The sequence below is a fragment of the Hypomesus nipponensis genome, chromosome 8, assembly GCF_054491055.1.
Source record: "Hypomesus nipponensis isolate SF chromosome 8, ASM5449105v1, whole genome shotgun sequence".
NCBI lineage: Eukaryota > Metazoa > Chordata > Actinopteri > Osmeriformes > Osmeridae > Hypomesus > Hypomesus nipponensis.
In genome coordinates, this window is record NC_140368.1 from 18,339,969 (window position 1) to 18,361,774 (window position 21,806).

Sequence of the window (21,806 nt, forward strand, 5' to 3'; positions counted from 1 at the left end):
TCTTCCATGTATGGCTTCAAGGCTTATCCAAGTGATAGAGACATCACAATGGCAGCTGAGGCTCTTGTGGCCAAGCATCCTTGCCTTCAGGAAGTAGGATCGGAAACTGGATGCAATGGATGGAAGAACAGCATCAAGTTTAAAATGGGCAACTACAGGACCAAGATGAGACGCGCTGGATGTTAGGAGGTCACAGTAAATGCTGGAAAAGGAAGTAGAGGAAATCCTGGCAAAGAACCTACACACTCCAACATAAAAAGACCCACACGAGCAGAGGTCAACTTTCTACCCAACTTTCCGCAAGGTGAAGATCCCACAAGTCTTGAGCACTTGAGGCAGAAAATTGATGACGAAGTAAAGAAGACTGAGAAGAACCTACCCCTCATTAGAAAGAATGCAGACCACGTTTGCCCTGCGGCGACAGAACATAGTGAATACAGGCCCACCAGTAAATGAGCTCATGGACCTTTGGCCTGCTCTCAAAATGGAGTCTGAGGTAATATGGATTACTCCTCTTTTTCCAGTTTTTCATTTGATGATAAAGTATGGCATATTCTATGTAGTTTAAAGTGATAGTTGTGGTTCTTTCATATTGTGGCTATTAATGGGCTCATCAGCTCCTTATGGAATGTATGGAGGAGCAAATAACAATTTGTGGGAAAGAAACTCACTTTTGAGTAATTTTGAACTGACTAATTGATATAGCTGTAGTGTCCTTTTGCTCTGTTTTTAAATGTAGGTGTATGCAGAATTCCAACGGATTACAAACCAGAACTTGCCCAACACATTCTACACTGAGCTTGATCGCCATCTTCCTCGACTGATCAACTTATTCAGACAGAAGGCATCCAAGACTGGGAAGACGGCAGATGCTTTGGCCAAAATTTTCAAAGTCCATGATGCCCAGGTGAAGAGATTATACATTTCATAGATTGAAGCTCTAATGTTGTATATTTTAAATTATTCAAATTAGCTTTTCAGTTCTACAATTGGTCTACAGTCAATTAGCACTCACAAGTCACGTTGTTTTAGCTATTTGTGTGATTGCATTAAAGATGTGAACATGTGATGTGAATATTGTGGACATGTTCTGATTGGACGGTTTAAAAGCAGGTCAACATCTTCAACTTCTATTTTTATTGTTAAAGGAATTGCATGACATCCACACCACGCGTACCACTGTTCTCCATGCCCTCCCTGTGTATCTGCGTGAGGAAGTCTCTGGATTTTTCAGAACCTGCACAGTGAGTCTCTGAATAATTAACAGTAGCACTTATATTGTGAACATTCATCAAAATACAAATGTTTTTGCACTTTCTGTTAATATGACTACATAACAGTATCATATTGGCTTTGTAGAACATTGAATCTAGTTCATGACTATCATACCTTAGTGCAGGAGATAATTTGTCAACCAAAAAAAAGAAGGGATTAGTTTATAATGTATCTCTCATTCATACAGGAAGAGTCCATTGAGCCAGAGTTTGGAGGTGTTGCGTTGGCCCTCCTTACAGTCATCAGTGACAATGACACAAGCCCAGTTCACTACCAGCCTGTGAAAATATCTGTCATTGAAAATGACATTGCTGTATCTAACCAACTGTCTAACTTTCTCTCTCAGAACAACCTGCTTGACCCCAACCAATCGGGCTTCAAGACCGGCCACTCCACCGAGACTGCCCTCCTTTCAGTCACCACTGCCCTTCAGTCTGCCAGGGCGGCTTCGAGGTCAGCAGTCCTCATTCTGCTGGACCTTTCTGTAGCGTTTGACACGGTTAACCACCAGATCCTGCTCTACAGACTTTCTGAGATGGGCATCACTGGCACTGCACTCCAGTGGATCTCATCCTACCTCTCGGGAAGATCCTACCAGGTCTCCAGGGGAGGCAAACTGTCTGACCCTCACCAGCTCTCCACCGGTGTCCCTCAAGTTTTTAAGTACACCCTGTTAATGTTTTTTTTTAAATATAATTTATTGGGGTACAATTTTAACAAATTAAATAGTTAGCAATTAATCGCGATTAAATATTTTAATTGCTTGACAGCCCTAATTTAAACTGTTATCCATTGTATTTGATGTTGTTGGGTGTCACAAAACGGAATATAATACGAAAAAGTAGGTACTTTTTGCAATGTTTCTTCTTTCCCCCCACAATGCATTGTATGACGTCACATTGGGGAGACAACAGACCAAAACCCGCTTTGAGACCATTGAAATCGATTAGAAATAAACACTAGGCTAGTACCAGAGAATGTCTAATATGGGCTCTATTAGTCCCATCAAAACGTGGGACATCTAATTGGAAATGTGTTTACAACGTCGGGGAAAATAGTTAATTTGGGATGATCTTGGGGGGATTTTACAAGTGAGAATGGCAAGTTAGCCCATAGCTAGTCCATAGCATGATGTCTTCTATTTCTAGATCTCAACTCCTCAAAACATTTCGGAAACGTTATTTCAGTTGATTATTCCTCCCCTTCAATAACAATATTCAACAATATCTCTTATAATTGGATTGCCTGATTAGTCACCTTTACAACGAAGTAGGCTACAACTTGTAAGGATCTTGCATTCGTGGAATGAGCAACCGTGTGGGTAGCGGCCCAAAATGTGCCAAAATCCCCTGCAATATTCTTCTGTTGGTATTCACTCTTGTTTTGAGCTTCAAGTGGGATCAGCTTGGGCGTGCTATACGTGCCAGAGTGACCAATGCAAACATGTTGGCTGACTTGCCATCCCAAAGCAGTGTCTGACCAGGCTGGTGACCAGCATGAGGAGGAGGTGCCAAGCTGTTGTGGCTGCGTGTGGATCTTCCACATGCTACTGAGGTCCCTGACAGTTTAAAATGGCCAATATGTGTTGGATTGTCCTTGGTGACTCAGGGACCACCCTGAGTCACCACCTTACCGCGGTGGAGGGGTTTGCGTGTCCTAGTGATCCTGGAAGCTATGTTGTCAGGGGCTTTATGCTCCTGGTAGGGTCACCCAAGGCAAACAGGTTCCAGGCGAAAGACCAGACAAAGTGTGTCTCAAAAACCTACCATGAAGAATACAAACAGTTCTCAGTTGCCCCTGCCCGGAAGCGGGTCACCGGGGGCCCCCCCTGGAGCCAGGCCCGGGGCTCAATGGTGAGCGCCTGGTGGCCGGGACTTTTCCCATGGGGCCGGGTCGGGCACAGCCCGAAGAAACAACGTGGGACCCTCTTCCAGTGGGCTCACCATCCGTAGGAGGGGTCATGGGGGTCGGGTGCAGTGTGAGACGGGCGGCGGTCAAAGGCGGGGGCCTTGGCGGTCCGATCCTCGGCTGCAGAAGCTAGCTCTAGGGACGTGGAACGTCACCTCGCTGGCGGAAAAGGAGCCTGAGCTGGTGGGCGAGGTAAAGAGATTCCGGCTAGATATAGTCGGCCTCACCTCAACGCACAGCATAGGCTCTGGAACCAGTCTCCTTGAGAGGGGCTGGACTCTCTTCCACTCTGGAGTCGCCCTTGGTGAGAGGCGCCGAGCTGGGGTGGGAATACTTGTTTCCCCTCGGTTCGGCGCCTGTAAATTGGGGTTCACCCCGCTGGACGAGAGGGTAGCCTCCCTCCGCCTTCGGGTGGGGGGATAGGTCCTCACTGTTGTTTGTGCTTACGCACCAAACGGCAGCTCAGAGTCCCCATCCTTCTTGGAGTCTCTGGGGGGCTGGAAAGCGCTCCTCCCGGGGATTCCCTCATCCTCTTGGGGGACTTCAATGCTCATGTGGGCAATGACAGTGAGACCTGGCGGGGTGTGATTAGGAGGAACGGCCCCCCCGATCTGAAGCCGAACTGTGTTTTGTTGTTGGACTTCTGTGCTAGACACGGCTTGTCCATAACAAACACCATGATCAAGCATAAGGGTGTCCATATGTGCACCTGGCACCAGGACACCCGAGGTCTCAGTTTGATGATCGACTTTGTAGTCGTGTCGTCGGACTTGGGGCCGAATGTCTTGGACACTCGGGTGAGGAGAGGGGCGGAGCTGTCAACTGATCACCACCTGGTGGTGAGTTGGCTTCGATGGTGGGAGAGGACGCCCGTCAGGCCCAAACGTAATGTGAGGGTCTGCTGGGAACGGCTGGCAGAACCCCCTGTCAGAAGGAGCTTCCACTCCCACCTCCGGGACAGCAAACAGCTAGACCTCATCCTGACACATAATTGTATCACTGACTTAACCTCTGTAACCCCACTGCACATTTCTGATCACTTCTTTATCAAATTCTCTGTCTCTCTCCCTCCAACCCCTCCCACCTCCCCTCCCCTCGTAACTTTCCGCCGCAACCTCCGCTCCCTATCCCCCTCCCATTTCTCCTCTGTTGTAACATCCTCCCTCCCATTGACGAGTTCTCGTCCCACCCCACTAACACTGCCACTGACACCCTGTTAACCACTTTAACTGCATCACTTGACTCTCTCTGTCCCTTGTCAACCAGGCCTGCACGATCTTCTCCCTCCTGCCCGTGGCTTACGGATGTTATTTGTGAAGAGCGGTCCACCCTTCGAGCAGCTGAGAGGAGATGGCACAAGTCCAAAGACGGTCTGGACCTTGATAAGTATCACTCCCTCTTTAAATCCTTCTCTTCTCACATAACTGGTGCTAAAACCCTCTACTTTCTTAACAAAATTAACTCTGCTTCAAACCCCCACAAACTTTTCTCTACCTTCTCCTCCCTTCTTAACCCACCTCCCCACCCCCCCCCCCCCTCCACCCTGACAGCAGACGACTTCTCCTCCTTCTTTGAGGAAAAAGTCTCCAACATTAGCAGTCGGTTCCCTAAACCCACCTTTCCTACCCCCTCACCTTTCATGACTGACCCAACTAAATGTCTAAACTCTTTCTCTCCCTTGTCCGAGTCAGAGCTCTCTGACCTCATTCTCTCTCATCGCCCCACCTCCTGCCCCCTTGATCCTGTCCCCTCCCCTCTCTTTCAAACCATCTCCCCCTCTATCATAACTTTTCTGCTCCATGTCCTAAACTCCTCTGTTACCTCTGGCACCTTCCCCTCTGCCTTCAAACAGGCCAGAGTTACCCCTCTACTCAAAAAACCCTCCCTTAACCCTGCTGTCCTCCAGAACTACAGACCGGTATCACTGCTACCCTTCTTTTCTAAAACAATTGAACACAAGCCCAGTTCACTACCAGCCTGTGCAAATATCTGTCATTGAAAATGACATTGCTGTATCTAACCAACTGTCTAACTTTCTCTCTCAGAACAACCTCCTTGACCCCAACCAATCGGGCTTCAAGACCGGCCACTCCACAGAGACTGCCCTCCTTTCAGTCACCACTGCCCTCCAGTCTGCCAGAGCGGCTTCGAGGTCATCCGTCATCATTCTGCTGGACCTTTCTGCAGCGTTTGACACGGTTAACCACCAGATCCTGCTCTACAGACTTTCTGAGATGGGCATCACTGGCACTGCACTCCAGTGGATCTCATCCTACCTCTCGGGAAGATCCTACCAGGTCTCCTGGGGAGACAAACTGTCTGACCCTCACCAGCTCTCCACCGGTGTCCCACAGGGCTCCGTCCTCGGACCCCTCCTCTTCTCTCTGTACACCACCTCACTTGGACCAATCATCACCTCCCATGGCTTCTCCTACCACTGCTACGCCGACGACACCCAGCTGTACCTGTCGTTCCCCCTGACCGATCCGGGGATCTCAGCTAGGATTGAAGCCTGCCTCGCAGACATCTCCGCCTGGATGACCGAGCACCACCTCCAGCTGAACCTCGCCAAAACAGAACTTCTCATCATCCCGGCTAAACCCTCCATCTCCCACGATCTGTCAATCACCTTGGGATCTGCGACGGTGACCCCCTCATCCCCTGTACAACAGCACTTAAGAATGCTTGGCTGGACTTGTTAGTTAGTTTCCTCCAGGATCACAAAGACTCTTATTGAGTGACTCGTTGCTCTTTTTAGGTTAGATATAACAAAGTTAAGTCTTGTACTCGCTGTGAAATATTTTACTGTTGATTGTTCTTCTACAGGTACAGTTCTGCACTTTTGTGGTTCATGTTGTTTTAATTTGTAACTTGTATAACTGCATGCTCTTATGGGTCTTCCCTTTTGGCACTTGTTTAGCTTTTTCACAATGTATGCTTCATGTTTTGGCTACTTGCAATGTTTGGGACTATCTCGTTGTTATGATCAGTGACCTATGCTCTTTTGTAAAGCTCTCTCTTGGAAGTCGCTTTGGATAAAAGCGTCTGCTAAATGAATAAATGTAAAATGTAAATGTAATGTAATTCCACCAACACACTTTACGACTTGGAGGCAGAGTCTGGGGACATTGGGGGGGGCCCTTCTATCTCTGGGGCTGAGGTTGCCGAGGTGGTTGAAAAGCTCCGCGGTGGCAGGGCCTCTGGGGTGGATGAGGTCTGCCCGGAGTTCCTTAAGGCTCTGGATGTTGTAGGGCTGTCTTGGTTGACACGACTCTGCAACATTGCGTGGACATCGGGGACAGTGCCTCTGGACTGGCAGACCGGGGTGGTGGTTCCCTTCTTTAAAAAGGGGGACCAGAGGTTGTGCTCCAACTTTAGGGGGATCACACTCCTCAGCCTCCCTGGGAAAGTCTATTCAGGGGTCCTGGAGAGGAGGGTCAGTCGGATTGTCGAACCTCGGATTCAGGAGGAACAATGTGGTTTTCGTCCTGGCTGTGGAACAGTGGACCAGCTCTATACCCTCTGCAGAGTCCTGGAGGGTACATGGGAGTTCGCCCAACCAGTCTACACATGTTTTGTGGACTTGGAAAAGGCGTTCGACCGTGTCCCTTGCGGGCTCATGTGGGGGGTGCTCCGAGAGTACGGAGTACTGGATTCCCTGATCGGGGCTGTCCGGTCCATGTACGACCGGTGCCAGAGTTTGGTCTGCATTGCCAGTAGTAAGTCGCACTTGTTCCCGGTGGGGGTTGGACTCCGCCAGGGCTACCCTTTGTCACCGATTCTGTTCATTACTTATATGGACAGAATTTCTAGGTGCAGCCAGGGCGTTGATGGTTATCGACCGGAAAAGGGTGGAGTGCCATCTCCGGGTCGGGGAGGAGATCTTGTCCCAAGCGGAGGAGTTCAAGTATCTCAGGGTCTTGTTCACGAGTTTCACATTTTTTTGTCACTGAAAGTGTCAAAATATTATGTGGTGCGACCGGACCGGAGTGCTATTTTGGAAACTTCTGGAAATGTGGTCATAATGTATTAAAATGTATTTTCTGCCTTGTTTGGCATAATTTCCAAAGTGTTTTGTAGTCTTATATGAAATTACAGTGGTCTTTTATTTATATTTCTGTTATAATATACAAACAAACTTTGTCCGAGTATGTCCATTTTATGAAAGGTCATGCGGTGCGACCATCAAGAAATGACAATTTTGGAGCTTTTATTTTGAATTCCACTGAAAGACAGGAAGTTGCATCATACATCAGTTTGCAAAGGACCCTTGAAAGCAACAAGCAGGTTTGTAACCCTCTCTCATATTTTGAAGAAAGTAACTTTTTGAATGGCTGGTATGTAGTTTCCACTTTAGGATGTCATGTGGTATGATCTCAAAAAGACAATAAATGTTCATTTATATTTACAAATTGATGTTTTGATAGAAAATATCAATAGTGGCCTTCTGTGCGAAACTAGCTAGTTTCATTTAGGTGGCCAATGCTGTGCCTGTACATTTTGACTGAATTAAAAAAAATCATGTGGTACGACCAAATATCATGTGGTGCGACCATTAAATTATGCCTTCAAAGACTGATATATATCCAATATCAATAGGTTTTGTGCTCTTCTATTCTTTTGATGGTTTTTATACAAATAGTAATTCATTTTTATATTCAATAAACAAGATTTTAAGGCTTTTCACAATGTTTTCATGTATTTCAGAGACAACGGTTAATGATCAGTATTTGTACAATATAATGAGAAAAATACATAAACGTAACATTTTATTAATAATAATTTATTTTAATCCATTTTATCAGATGCCACTGCCAAAGGTAAAGACTGCTCGCCACAGGGAATGTGTCAATTCCGACCCTGCAGCAAGTAAAGACGGAGGCCGATCAATACGTTCTACGAGGAGGCGAGCTGCAGACTCCACAGGATTTGTACAAAACGCTGGCCAAAAAGTCAGGATCAAGCATTCATCATCACTGGATAAGCGAAGAGGCAATACAAAAGTATGATGAGCTGATTCCAGGGAAGATGATGGCTGTGAAGGGCACCTTAAAGATCCACCAGGTTTTGTCTTCACAAGCTGCACAGATAAGCCATAGGGAGGTGTCGTGCTTCTGCAAGCATTCAGAAATTAAGACCTGCTTATGCTACCAGCCAGTAAAAGTTGACCTGATAGACACCAAATGCCACACTGAGGATGGGTCAACAAATTCTGAGCCACCAATGGAACAAGAGTCTTGAGAACTTATGTGGAAAGTTTGTGATAATAACCTTCCATGAGTCAATGCCATGTGGCAGTCAGGAAATAAGAACTTAATCAAGTGGCCAAAAACTCCTGATGCCATTTTCTACTTAAAGAAGGATGTCCAGTCAGTGATTTCAGAACCTGAGCCAGCAACCTCTCGCTGCTCTAAGTTGAGCAAAAATAACTGGGAAAAGTTAAAAAGTTCCTGGGGTTAAAGAAATGCCTATACCCAATCCCAATGGTCCCATCAGTATAAGTTGAAGTAGTAAACTTTGATGTTTTGAAAATGAAATGTTTACAAAATACCATGGATGAAATTATGTTTGCTTTACTAAAATCTGTTACATTTGAATAGAAATCTGTGTTAGATTTTTGCATGGAACTTACTGCTTCCTAATATATTGATTTTTGATTGACCAGAAATGGCAATAACTGTATTAAAATCAAAATGTAATATGACATTTCTGAGGCTAAAATATGAATCTCTGATCCAGTATGCTGAAGGAAATTATATTGTACCAAATCTTGCCCGTTTGTTGCTTTTAAAAACTCTAATAATGTGTTATATGGATGTGACATTACGGACGCTACACAATGTTAATTTTCACAATACACTCTTCACAACACAATGTAAATGTTCTCAAATGAAAAGCTGACAATCGTGTTTTTCTGCATGTTATAACCCCTTTCACCGAGCTAACTCATGCAGACTGAGACTGCTTTTGTAAGCACACAAAATAGGATATTAGCTCTCTAACAGTGTTTAACAAACAAACAGTATTTTTTTAATTTTTTATTAGTAGTCAAACATGACTATATTGTTGTTAAATCACAATTGCAAAAAATAGTATGTAGTTATTACATAGTATTGCATTCCATTTGCCATGAATTTAATATTTAAAAATCTAGGAATACTTTTTATGACGCTTATTTCAAATTAATTTTATGATTAAACTGAAGCTGATGTTTATTTTCCAGTGAATCAAACTAAAACATGAATTTGTTGTTCAATCCATTACAATGTATCAATGTAATCTATTGCATCTATTGTATAGCGATGTATCCTGTTTTTGACCAATTTACAACTTTGACTTAACTGTTGACTTAAACACTTATTGTGTATTTGAAATTTAAAAATATATTATTCAGCATATTTTCTGTCATTACTAATGTTGTCAGGTGGCACAACTGATAATAGTCAGGTGGTGCGACCATGTAAATTATTAAATCTAACCAATTAATAATCTTAAATTGTTAGAAATACAAAACACCAACTAAAAATTATGTGTTAGGGACTATAGACATTCTAATGGATACTTGTGAAAATAATTCACTTAAAATAAATATTCGGAAAATCAATATATATTAACAAATATTCGGTTGCGCCACCTTACATATTTTGGGTAGTGAAGTTAAAAATACAGGAAAAAAAGGAATTTAACCACTTTGAAATTTTATTTAAATAACAAAAGTTGCTTAGACACACTGCTCCAGATGTAAAAATATGCATGAAATCCATTTTGAAAACACTTTATAAAACTGCTTTTTTAGAAACCTTATTTATGACCCGCCTGCCAACGGATGAGGAATACAAAATAATGTAGCTAAAAAACTTAGCCTTGAAGAGACCACCCAAAACAATGTATCGTATGTGTATCTACTCATTTCATTTTGTGGACAAAAAGCTGACGGAGGAAATCCGCATCCTACTTTGTGTTTGGGCTACAAAAGACCTCCCATCCCTCGATAGTAGAAGGCAGAGGTTTGATCACATTGTCCTGTTTGAGGTGTACAGGCTGTGTTCCCACATGTTTTATTTCCCAAGCGCTGACAGAGAATTAGCGTGACTTTTTATGGCCGTTACCATGGCAATCTCCGGCTCCCGGAAGTTGCGCCCATAATTCAGAAAATGGATCATGGGAGCTCAGGGCTCCAGACTGCATTTTTTTTTTTGCACCATTTTTTGAGACAGTGCGAGCATTTCTTACAAACACTCGCGCATGTGCAACCTACACATTTTGAATTCATTGGGTGTGCACAATGTCAGCACACGTTAGCAACAACGCATAGATACGACGTTCTAGTCAGACAGCGATATCAATGTTCCTTCTGTATTAGTACCGTAGCTAAAAGTCTCGGAAAGTTAAGGCTATTTTTCACTAGGTACCTATAAACCTAGCTAAAAGTCTTGGAAAGGTTAGGCTATTTTTCGCAAGGTTCCTACGAACGTCTTAATCTGCCAGACAAGTGGGTTCTCACAAGCCCTTCTTACCCGGCGTCATGAAGCCTAGCAGCTAAATACTTATTAAGCACTAGCGTTGCTAGTGTATCCCTGCCTGTGTTTGAGCTTTTGCGCTGTTATACTCAGCAAGTATTGTGTTGTGGTGTCGGAGGACTGATACATTTAAGTCATTTAGCTAAGACTTGCATGTACAGTACGTAATGTCACATTAAATAATGTATTTAAACTCAAGCTTATATGGTGTGTTGCTGTATATCAGTTGTAAAAATGACAGTAAAAAAAACTGACCCATCTGCAACCGACGCAGGCACACCCCACAATTTCCCCAGAAATTGTCCCACGGGCGATTCTAGGATCAGACCTTTAGGGGGGCTCAGCCCCCAATGAGAATGTGACATGAATACAGTGCCTTGCAAAAGTGCTAAACGTAAACCCCCTTGCTAATCTAAATCCCTAATTTCACTGGATAACAATTGATACATTTATGTATTAGTATGCAAAATATTGAATGAAAACACAAAGGATGTCCCTTTCTTCATTAACTACCAGCATCAAATGATAATAAACAATATATTTAAAAAAATATATTATTTTTAGGGGTGCTGAGATTAAATTTAGGGGTGCTTGAGCACTCCTAAAAGGGGTCTAAACCATTGCCACTAAATTGTACCCTCTCTAGTTACATTAATAAATGCATTGCAGGTCAATATATAAGGTGTGCCCCTAAATGTTCTGCTTGCGCTCCTAAAATTTTCAGTCAGGGGCTATTGTGCTCCTAGTAAAAAAAGTTAGTCCGGAGCCCTGGAGCTAGGAATAAGGTGGATAGGTCGCATGTGACACGCATTACTTCCGCATTCTTCGATAACAATGGGAGTCTATGGAAGTGTCACAACTCTCTTTTTATACGGCTCTGGTTTCAAGTGGTTCGCGCCGCTACCGCGAGGGGGTGCCATTCATGGCAGCCGTGCATCTGATATCACAACACTGGGGCTGATGAAAAGGGCCGACAGCTTTGTGGAGATAAGACTCCTTGGCCAATATTAAGACATTTCCCTATAAGGATATTAATAACTATAACATCTATTTACTTATTGTACTGCTGTCAATATAGCTGTGTCTAGCTGGGAGTCAGAAACCTCCCGTCTCAGACTGTGACTGGCACAACATCTTCTGAAACTCCTTGCGAACAACCTCGCCCGACACCAAGTTGAGATTGCAATTGATCTGCAATTTTTTCTATGTACATTTTGTGTTTAGTATCATGTCACAAACACAAATCACCTCTTTGTATGGTTCCAAAGACATGGCTTAGTTCTTATTATCAGTGCACCGAGTGCGGGGGGGAAAAAATATATCCTGGTGACTAATTTAAGAAAACCGGAAAACAAATGGAAAATGTATTTTTGCAAAGGCTCTAGTACTAAGATGGCTAGCAATGTAAGCTAAACAGTAATGTAAAAAAAACATGTATTACTAGTATAATAACATTTGTTGTTTATCACATGCATAGCTATGTGTACAAAGCAAATAAGTCGGAGGCATAGCCAAATTATTTTACGGTAGTAGGTTCAGATGCTACAGTTGCAACCGTAACTACAGTACTACATTATTTACCAGCACGTCATCATACAATGCAAGCACATCAGAACAGCATAGCTCAACTAGTTAATATGGCATATAACATAATGCTTAACATAGTGCTTTTCACAGTTGACCAGTTCACAGTTGACCAAAGTTCAAAGTCAAAGTCATTGCTAACCATCGTAACTACTTACCAAGTGACGTTTCTCTAGTAGCCTACTACCAGTAGCGAAGGGACGGCTAATAGAAACAAACTCTGCCTTCTGCTACTACCTTACAAGACACGGACCCACCCACAAACGTTCTGCTCTCAATGTAGGGAGGACAAACGTTCTGCTCTCAATGTAATCACAACGGAGGGTTCCAAGCGTCAACAAATGCAAAATTGAAAGTATTGCTCATTTAACATTGTGATAAAAAACACAATTGTGAGATTTAATATACAATACGATGTACGCTGATATTATTAGTACATTTACTTTCGAAAACAGTAGTCAATTTTCGTTTGATGACTGAGTCGTTAGCGTAATTAGCCTCTGTTGAACGACATATACGATAGCGGTCTGTGATACATCCGTTTTCAATCGTTAAAATAATAAACATGCCTCACATATCGATGAACCTTTTATGATTTATTATGCCATTATATTACGTAAAGGAATGATAACTATACTGCTAATCAATGCTGCTATACCAATCACTACCTCAAGTATATAAAATGTGTAAGGCTTTATCCACCTTATTCTGAAGGGGTCTACTGTAGACATGATTATGGGTGCAACTTCCGGTGAGTAGCGGAAGTTGCGGTTTGTTCGTTAGTCCAGCCAGCCGTCAACAGTGATTCTTTCGAAAGTAATTTCAACTGTTATATAACTAAAAATTGTTTGGTTTTTTAAAACATTTGTTGTCATTTGATTGTAATTATCATTGTTATAAAATGTCATTGCGCAGCTCTGGTAAGCTACCTTTTGCGCTGTTCGCGGCTTTACTAGCTAACAACCAGATTTAGCTAAATCTGTGACTTCAACGACAGTGTGTTGAACACACACCCACAAAACAAAGAGGGATTGTTCTTATGACAAACGGTACAGTTTCCTTCGCCTGCCAACAGATGAGGACTACAAAAGAATGTAGTTGATAAACCTAGCCTTGAAGAGACCACCCAAAACACTATGTATGTGTACTCATCCCTTACAAAAAAGAAGTATACTTCAAGTTTATTTTGTAAGTATACTTAGTATAAAAAGTATACTATTATCATGTTACTTAAAGTATACTAGCAGTGTACTTATTTATATACTTGAATTGGCCCACTTTTTAGGTCATTTAGTACACCTTAAAGTACACTTGAAGTGTATTTCAAGGTTTACTTTTGAATACTGCAAAGTAGCCTGTGTAGTGCACTTTCAGTTCATCAAGTATACTTCCTAAAGTACTTCAAAGTATACTTTGGAATACTCTAAAGCAGTGGTTCTCAAACTTTTTAGACCCCGTACCACCTCAGAAATTATTTGACTCTCCAAGTACCACCATTATGACCAACGTTAATATACAGTAGCGTATAGGCCTACCTTATTGGGCTCCAGACAAACTTTTTTTACTAGGATTACAGTAGCCCCTGACTGATTTTTTTTGGAGCGCAAGCAGAACATTTACGGTGCGTTCACACTGCAGCGGGGCGGGCAGAGCGGGGCGTCGGCTTCCCATTCATTTTCAATGAAACCAGGCGTTGACGCCCGCGTAGGGCATTGTGGGAAGGTGAGCGGGGCGGCGAAGCTCGCATAGGGCATTGTGGGAAGGCGAGCGGGGCAGCGAAAGTTGGATTTTCTGAACTTTATGTAAATGAGGAGCGTGAAAACGCCAGCGATGGCCAATCGGGTTGGTTTCTTGTTTCTTGTAACGTAGCAACTGTTGGTAATGGTAAACATTTCTAGGTTTGACAATTTTCAAGATGGAAGAGCAACTCATCGTATGTGTCTTCATACCCAGTATTGTATGATACGTCTATGTTAGATTACAGAGACGTAAACACAAAATACAACACACGTAAACGTGTGCTGTATTTTGTACTTTAATTCAGTTTCTTCACATTACATAACTTTCTTCTGTGCTATCTGCGTAGTCTAGCTAGCTCACCCGGCACACGACTGACATTCAACGCTGAAATGCTGACTGGCAGCCACTCGCTATCCATACAGTGAATGTGTAGAGGCAAGTCATAATCTAGCGAATGATTTGCACAGATTTCGAGTAATATAATAAAAGGTTACACATGTCAACGTTAATGTCTGATGCATCTTTTTTTCCAGCCGGAAAAAGACCCGTTACATAGAGTGCAGGTGGCATTTAATCTTTCACTCGGCCTAAAAAAAGTGTGGAAAAAGATAATCTATTGTGTGCTGAAGATAAGATCATGTCAGATCTAGAAAGCGTGTCGGATTCTTGCTTAATGTGTGTAAAAGTTGTATTTTGTCTGCACATTTGCCATGACATTATAGAACTACAACAGTGATTTAAGAGAACTACAGCTCTGAATGAATCTGTCTGGCACGCCCCCGAGCGTGGTGCACCGTGGGAAGGCCGGCGGTGCTAAGCGGTAAAAAAGTCTGCAGTGTGAACGCACCGTTAGGGGTACACCTATCGATCTGCAATGCAATTATTAATGTACAGAGGGTGTGTGCTTGCGTCGGTTGCATATGGGTCCGTTTTTTTACTGACATTTTTACAACTGATATACAGCCACGCACCACACAAACTTGAGTGTAAATACATTATTTAATGTGACATTACGTACTGTACATGCAAGTCTTAGCTAAATAACTTAAATGTATGATGCAGCGCTTTTCGAACAGTCCTCCTACACCACGACACAATACTTTCTGAGTATTACTGCGCAACAGCGCAAACACTATGGGGGGTGCACACCCAATAAATTCCAAATTTGTAGGTCACACATGCGTGAGTGTTTGTAAACAATGCTTGCACTGTCTCAAAACTGTTCTCAAAATGCAACCATTTGGTCGCAGTCTGAAGCCCTGCCCTATTGAGCTACACAGTCCGCGCAGCAACTATCGTGGATGTTTGCATGCGCCACTACCCCAGAACCGTCAGGTAGTAGCGCGAGCCAACATTTATTTTTGTTTCGAAACAAAAATATTATAGGGAAGGCAAAACTTTTTAAAATCACATTTCAATTATATCATAGTTAAGGTATTTAAATATTTCTGATATTCCTCCGCGTACCACTAGAAGGGGACCACAGTTTGAGAACCACTGCTCTAAAGTAACCTGTGTAGTACACTTTGAATTCATGAAGTATACTTCCTAAAGAACCTCAAAGTATACTTTGCAATACTTTCAAGTGCAATTTCATTTAATGTATGTACGTCAATAAGTAAACTTCTAAATGTAATTTTACTATTATTTACTAATGTATTAAAATGTTTATGGGCCCCTCAAACGCCTCAGATCTTGAGTCACTTGGCGAGAACGGGACCCTCATAATAGTTTACTACAGATTCGTAGATCTTCACTGCATTCTCAATGACGTTGATAGAATCCAGCTGTTCTTATCAAATGTAACAGTCATTTAACTCATGGTTACAATGGTAAACCAGCACAACAATGACAATTACCACGCAACAAAACTCTACATTCTAAGCAGACACATTTAAAAAACGAAATTCATGAAGTTACATTTGTATTTCGAACAAACGGCAAACTTATCAGCAAATTTTAACACTATTTACCGCCTTGCATCATGGGAATTGACTAGCCAATGAGCCACACTATTTCCATTATTTCATGTCGTTATTTCATTCTTCAGTCAGTTTGACAGTATAACCTTCAAATTCTCAAGTAGCTTTTTCGTTTTTTTCCATTAATACTTCAATTGATAATTATTAGTATAAGAGTATAGGGTTTCAGAATGTTTTAGCAGTAATTAAGGTTACACCTTCAGTAACAAAAAAAGATTCAATGTGCAATGCATTAGATTTTCATAGACATGAATAATTAGAATGAGATGGATCTAAAAAATTTCACCTGTAATGTACTTTTAAATTATTTTGACTTTTTTTATAATAATAGAAACATACATCCTACTCCAGAAAAAAATGTATACCATTTTCTGTTTCTAAGCATACTTCTTAAAAGTACGTTATTGAGTACGTAGTGAAGAGCTACGAATCTGCAGTAAACTATTATGAGGGCCCCGTTCTCGCCAAGTGACTCAAGATCTGAGGCGTTTGAGGGGTCCATAAACATTTTAATACATTAGTAAATAATAGTAAAATTACATTTTGAAGTTTACTTTTTGACATACTTACATTAAATGAAAGTGCACTTGAAAGTATTGCAAAGTATACTTTGAGGTTCTTTAGGAAGTATACTCGATGAACTGAAAGTGCACTACACAGGCTACTTTAGATTATTCCAAAGTATACTTTGAAGTACTTGAGGAAGTATACTTGATGAACTGAAAGTGCACTACACAGGCTACTTTAGAGTATTCCAAAGTATACTTTGAAGTACTTGAGGAAGTATACTTGATGAACTGAAAGTGCACTACAAAGGCTACTTTAGAGTATTCCAAAGTATACTTTGAAGTACTTGAGGAAGTATACTTGATGAACTGAAAGTGCACTACACAGGCTACTTTGCAGCATACAAAAGTGAACTATTTTCAAAGGATACTTAAAAGTATATTAAAAGTAAACTATGTTCTAAGTATACTTCTTAAAAGTATATTAAAAGTGAACTATTTTCTAAGCATACTTCTTAAAAGTATATCAAAAGTGAACTAAAAGTTTACTATCCATATTTTAGTATACTTATAGTATACTTTAATATACTTTAATATACTACTTTTTTGTAAGGGATTTCATTTGGACAAAAAGCCGACGGAGGAAATCCGCATCCTACTTTGTGTTTAGGCTACGAAAGACCTCCACAGATTTAGTTGCAGTACTGTCAGTAAAGGTGGGATGCAAGTGTTCATATAGGAATTTGTGTGGGTTAGTAGTGTGCTGGTCCAGCCACACATGACCACCCAGCCATTTCTCTTTCACCTGACGATGAAACTAAAACCCAGGACCGGTGATCCGAGGCTCTGACTAGGCTCTATGTCTGCTTTAAGGTAGATAAGGTTGTGTCCCACCTCCTTTATTAAAACGCGACCAACTTTATTGCTGTGGAGGTACTTAGCTACCGATAAGACTCAGAGCTTTTCAGGTTATTTATCGCAAACAACATATTACGTTGCTCTGATTGGTTGTAGGTCTATCCAATTGAGCGTAGAGGCATTTGTTTTACGAGTTCGGTTGAAACACGCCAGAGTTTTCAGACTCATATTCTGACTAGAATTATGAGTATGACAACGTCAGGCTATATTGACAGCAGATGGAGGAGTGCAGGTAGCGGCAATGGATATGTTTTTAAAGAGAATGCATCCACCTCCACGGGAACAGACATCGGAATCGAAATCAGCAAAGAGAAAAAAGAGACATAACGATTCTCCAGTAGGTAACGTGCCCCACACCAGTATGCCTGGTCTGCAGGGAGACGTTGGCTAATGCAGCCATGGTGCCTAGCAAATTGGCAAGGTACCTGGAGACCAAGCACCCAGCACACCAGAACAAAGACATTGAATATTTTACAAGACTTAAAACACAGAATACCACACAGAGCGAACGTATGCTTTTATTGTGCGTGTATGTGAAGGCACAAAAGGCTTGTTTTTTTAGTTGACGAGTTGTTTGCTAAATCTAAAAAGCCACACACTTTAGCAGAGTTGCTCATATTACCAGCCTGCAAAAAATGGATGAGGTAATGCTAGGGCCAGATGCTGCAAAAGAAAAAAGCCCCCTCTCTGATAACATGATCAAACGTCGCATTGATGATATGTCGGAGGACATGAAATCTGTATAGGCTACTGTATGAGAAACTACGGCTAAGGTGGAAATTTGCGCTTCAAATAGACTCCACTGATGCTAGTGGCCTTTGCCAGCTGATCGCTAACGTGAGATACGTGGATGAGGACAATGGACAAATTTACAGATAACTTTTTAGTTTGCAAAGAACTGGACAACCATATGCTACCATTACATTACATTTATGCAATCAGACACGTTTATCCAAAGCGACTTCCAAAAGAGTTTTACAAAAGTGCATAGGTCACTGATCATAACAACGAGATGGTTGTGGAAGAAATTTAGATTTCCTGTGTGCTTACATTATTCACTAATCAAGAGAACTAGTCATTGGATACTAGTTAGTATGTTCTCATGTAAGCTTCCTATTAATAAGAGTAGATTGTGTCTATGTGTCAGGGTTAATAGATGTTTGAGATCAGGAGAAAGTACTGGCTAAATGGTCCTTGTCATGACTACAAGGAGAGCTCCAACTATGAACTCTGTAGTTTGAGTGGTCATGTGTTGGGAGCTGTTAATCTCTTTCTCTGAGACTGTTGTAATGTCATTTCTGCCTGACTGTCACTATCTATGTTTACATTCTTGTGCCCTATAAAAGATGGTCCTCTGTCCTTCAGAGCGGAGAGAGACTTGATTGAGACCTAAGCCTGGTGTTGTGTTGTCATTTATTGTCAGAGGTCTGGTTTTCTCTCCCAATCTGCAGATTGATAAATACTTATTAAAATCCAGAACTCAACTGAACTTAGTCACTCAGTTTATGAAGAGACGGACAAAACACTTTCTTCATCATGGTCCCCAACATTGCGGTAGCCAAAACATGAAGCATACATTGTGAAAACTAAAGTCCCAAAGGGAAGAACCATAAGAGCATGTAGCTTAGTTGAACAAGTTACATGTTGCATTGAACAAGTTACTGGAGATGAGATATTCAGGGAGACAGTGATATAGTTGTGACAGGGACAGACGTTGTCTTTTAATATTCGGTTCACTATTCATTCAAAAGTTCTATTAAATGAGTTGAATTAAAGAGAGTGGTTCATTTGAACAAAAATGTGATAAACCTCACTTCCTCAATGTAATGCCTATAATAAAAGCAGTTATAGCCTATTCGACATATCACAAGGTCAAATCAAATGGCATAAAGTACAAATATGACACAAAGGATGTTGAGAGTAAAAAAAAAAAAAAAATAGGGGTGCCGTGAGCCAGAAATGTGTGGGAACCACTGATCTAGTGCACTTTGAGAGCGAAATTAAGAAGCTAGATCAATGTAGAATCTGTGCTCTTCTAAACAATTTCATGTTATTTTAACCAGCCCCTGATTGGCTGTGAGGTTTAGGCATTAGGTGAGGAGTTTGCATGCATGCAACATTTCAATAGTCCATATTTCATTTCAATTTCGCAAAAAAAGAAGACATTCTCAATTAAAAAATTTAATATAACGTAACTCATTTGAACCAGACCAGCAATATTTACCTTCATAAATTCTTCTTCACGTCCTCTGCCGATAGAGCTAGTCGCCTGGCTAGAACTAGCTGTTGCTAGTGCCATATTTTCTGATTCTAAATCTGCATCTTGTACGTCCCGTAGAAGCCTATAGGCTAATTTAATTAAACGTCTTTAATGGTAAGAGACCGCGGCGCACAGGGATGGGTAATGAGTGTTGTTTAAGATCAAAATTACAATGCAACATACGGCAGACACCTTAGATATGAGAGACCCCCTCAGATTTTTGACTTTGTTGCTTTAATGGGAATCAGTCCTCACTCTATGGGAGCTTGGCTTCCTCTGGCTACCACGTAATTCGAGCACTGAATGAAAAGGAGCGAGCCAAACATTACAATTTTAAGCAGCCAAAAGAACGGGCCTACTAAAGTCATCTCTATGACAACCAGGAAGACGCCAAGCCTAAAAGCACAAATGCCGGCTCCAAAAATACTTTAAAATAAGCATAATACACCTTTTCTTTTCAAGTGTTGTTGTACTTTTGTGTGGCCAACGTTACACACGCTAACATTGCCTAATCAGCTGTGCAGTTATAACTGATGCTTGTCGCCTTACGTAGGGAGAGTGGTGGGGACGGATCGGGGTCGCTAGGAATCTGGGGGGGACATGTCCCCCCCGTCCCCAGTGCCATCTGCGAGCATGAACAGGATGTTTCTGTGTAAAGTAAGGTCGTGCTGAAATGTATCTGTATAGTAAGATCGTGCTAGAATGTAACTCTGGTGTATGGGCAATAATGCCGATGTCAGGCAAACTTGTCTGGTTGATAATGGGCAACGTAAGTTAGATCTCCACATCCACGTTTACCGATAAAAGTGAAATCAACCTCGAAATCTTTGCCTCTCACTTGTTCTAGAAGTTATTGTAGCCTATATCGGTCTTTAGTGGAGGGCTTTTGACAAATAGTAAAGTGTAGCATTGGTGTTTAATGTTAGACCCTGGAATTTCATACTTCTGTTTCATTTGTAATCTTTATTTCTTTTCATAGAAGATACACGGGTTAAAGACGTTAACAGTAGTCTTTTAGCTTCGTTAGCCATCGATTGTTCTTTGCGTGCGTGTTCGTAGGGCTACCTACAATTAAAAACCTTTTCATCTGATTTTTTAAATCTTTTTCTGATCCCCAAACCATCTACTACTGCCCCTGCGACAAGGGATATTGAGCGTGCTGGTCCTAGTGGAAGCACTTCCCTGTCTCTCGGTACCAACGTTACCGCTGCTGTGGGTGAAGGCGAGCATGGTTTGAATGACAGCGATCCAAAGCAGCCTGTTCTGCAAACGTACCCCATGCTAATTTTCAGCCAAGGTCCTAGGCATCGCTCTCAAACTTGGTTAGAGTACTCAGCCAAGCTACATGCATGTTTCTGCTTCCCCTGTCGACAATTTGAAGTCAGAAATTATAAAGACATCACCTTCACTAGACAAGGTTTTTACCAATTGGAAAACGGCGGCGGTTTATTTTACATAGAGCTCATAAAACTATTTTGCGCTCAAATGAATGCCCAAAAATTTAGCTCTGTGGAGGATCCTATCCAGCATCACATCAACCCCAGGATATGTCATGGGTTTGGGTTAAGCCCCGAATATGTGGGGGAATCTGGCTCTGCGCCCGATTAACACTTGGATGGTTAAGCAGACAAAAAAATTATAACATAATGGTTATATAAAAAATTATACAACCCTCTTCCGTAATCATGATGCCCCCCCAGAAATGTTCACTGCCCCCCCAGTCAAAGCAGGCTGCATCCGGCCCTGGGTATAAATATAATTTATATATTATATTTATAAACAATAAATAAACAATAAATAACTATATAAAACAATAAATAACGCAGAATTACGTCGATTTTAAAATGTTACTACAACACACAGAAAAAGTAATTAGCTAACTGAAAAAAGTCTGTTACTGTCTGAGCAGTGTGGAGCTGGCATTGGTTTTCTGGACATTCTAAAGACAATCACCAACAACTGCCAACTTTAGAATGTTGGGATTCGTTGGAGTTTGTTGGGGCAGTGTGCAAGCTGCTTCAGTCAGACTCGCTCACTGGCAGTGTGCACAATGTTGTATTTCACTCCATTCTACACCAGAAACGTCAGGGAGGACTGCCTAATGTAGATACGA

At 41.8% G+C, this 21,806-nt stretch overlaps 1 protein-coding gene and 1 pseudogene across 2 annotated transcripts in view; one reads left to right on the plus strand and one right to left on the minus strand.

The window, feature by feature from the left end:
* LOC146276194 (uncharacterized) lies at window positions 1–8,424 on the plus strand (annotated as a pseudogene).
* Window positions 1–12,919, minus strand: part of cpne3 (copine III) — a 59,655-nt gene extending 46,736 nt beyond the window's left edge. Inside the window, exon 1 of one of the 2 annotated variants that reach the window (XM_084702529.1) lies at window positions 12,446–12,919. The gene's annotated coding sequence lies outside the window, so the exon portion shown is untranslated. The remainder of the gene's footprint in view (window positions 1–12,445) is intronic. The other variant, XM_084702530.1, reaches the window with a different exon arrangement.
* Window positions 12,920–21,806: the final 8,887 nt, after the last annotated feature.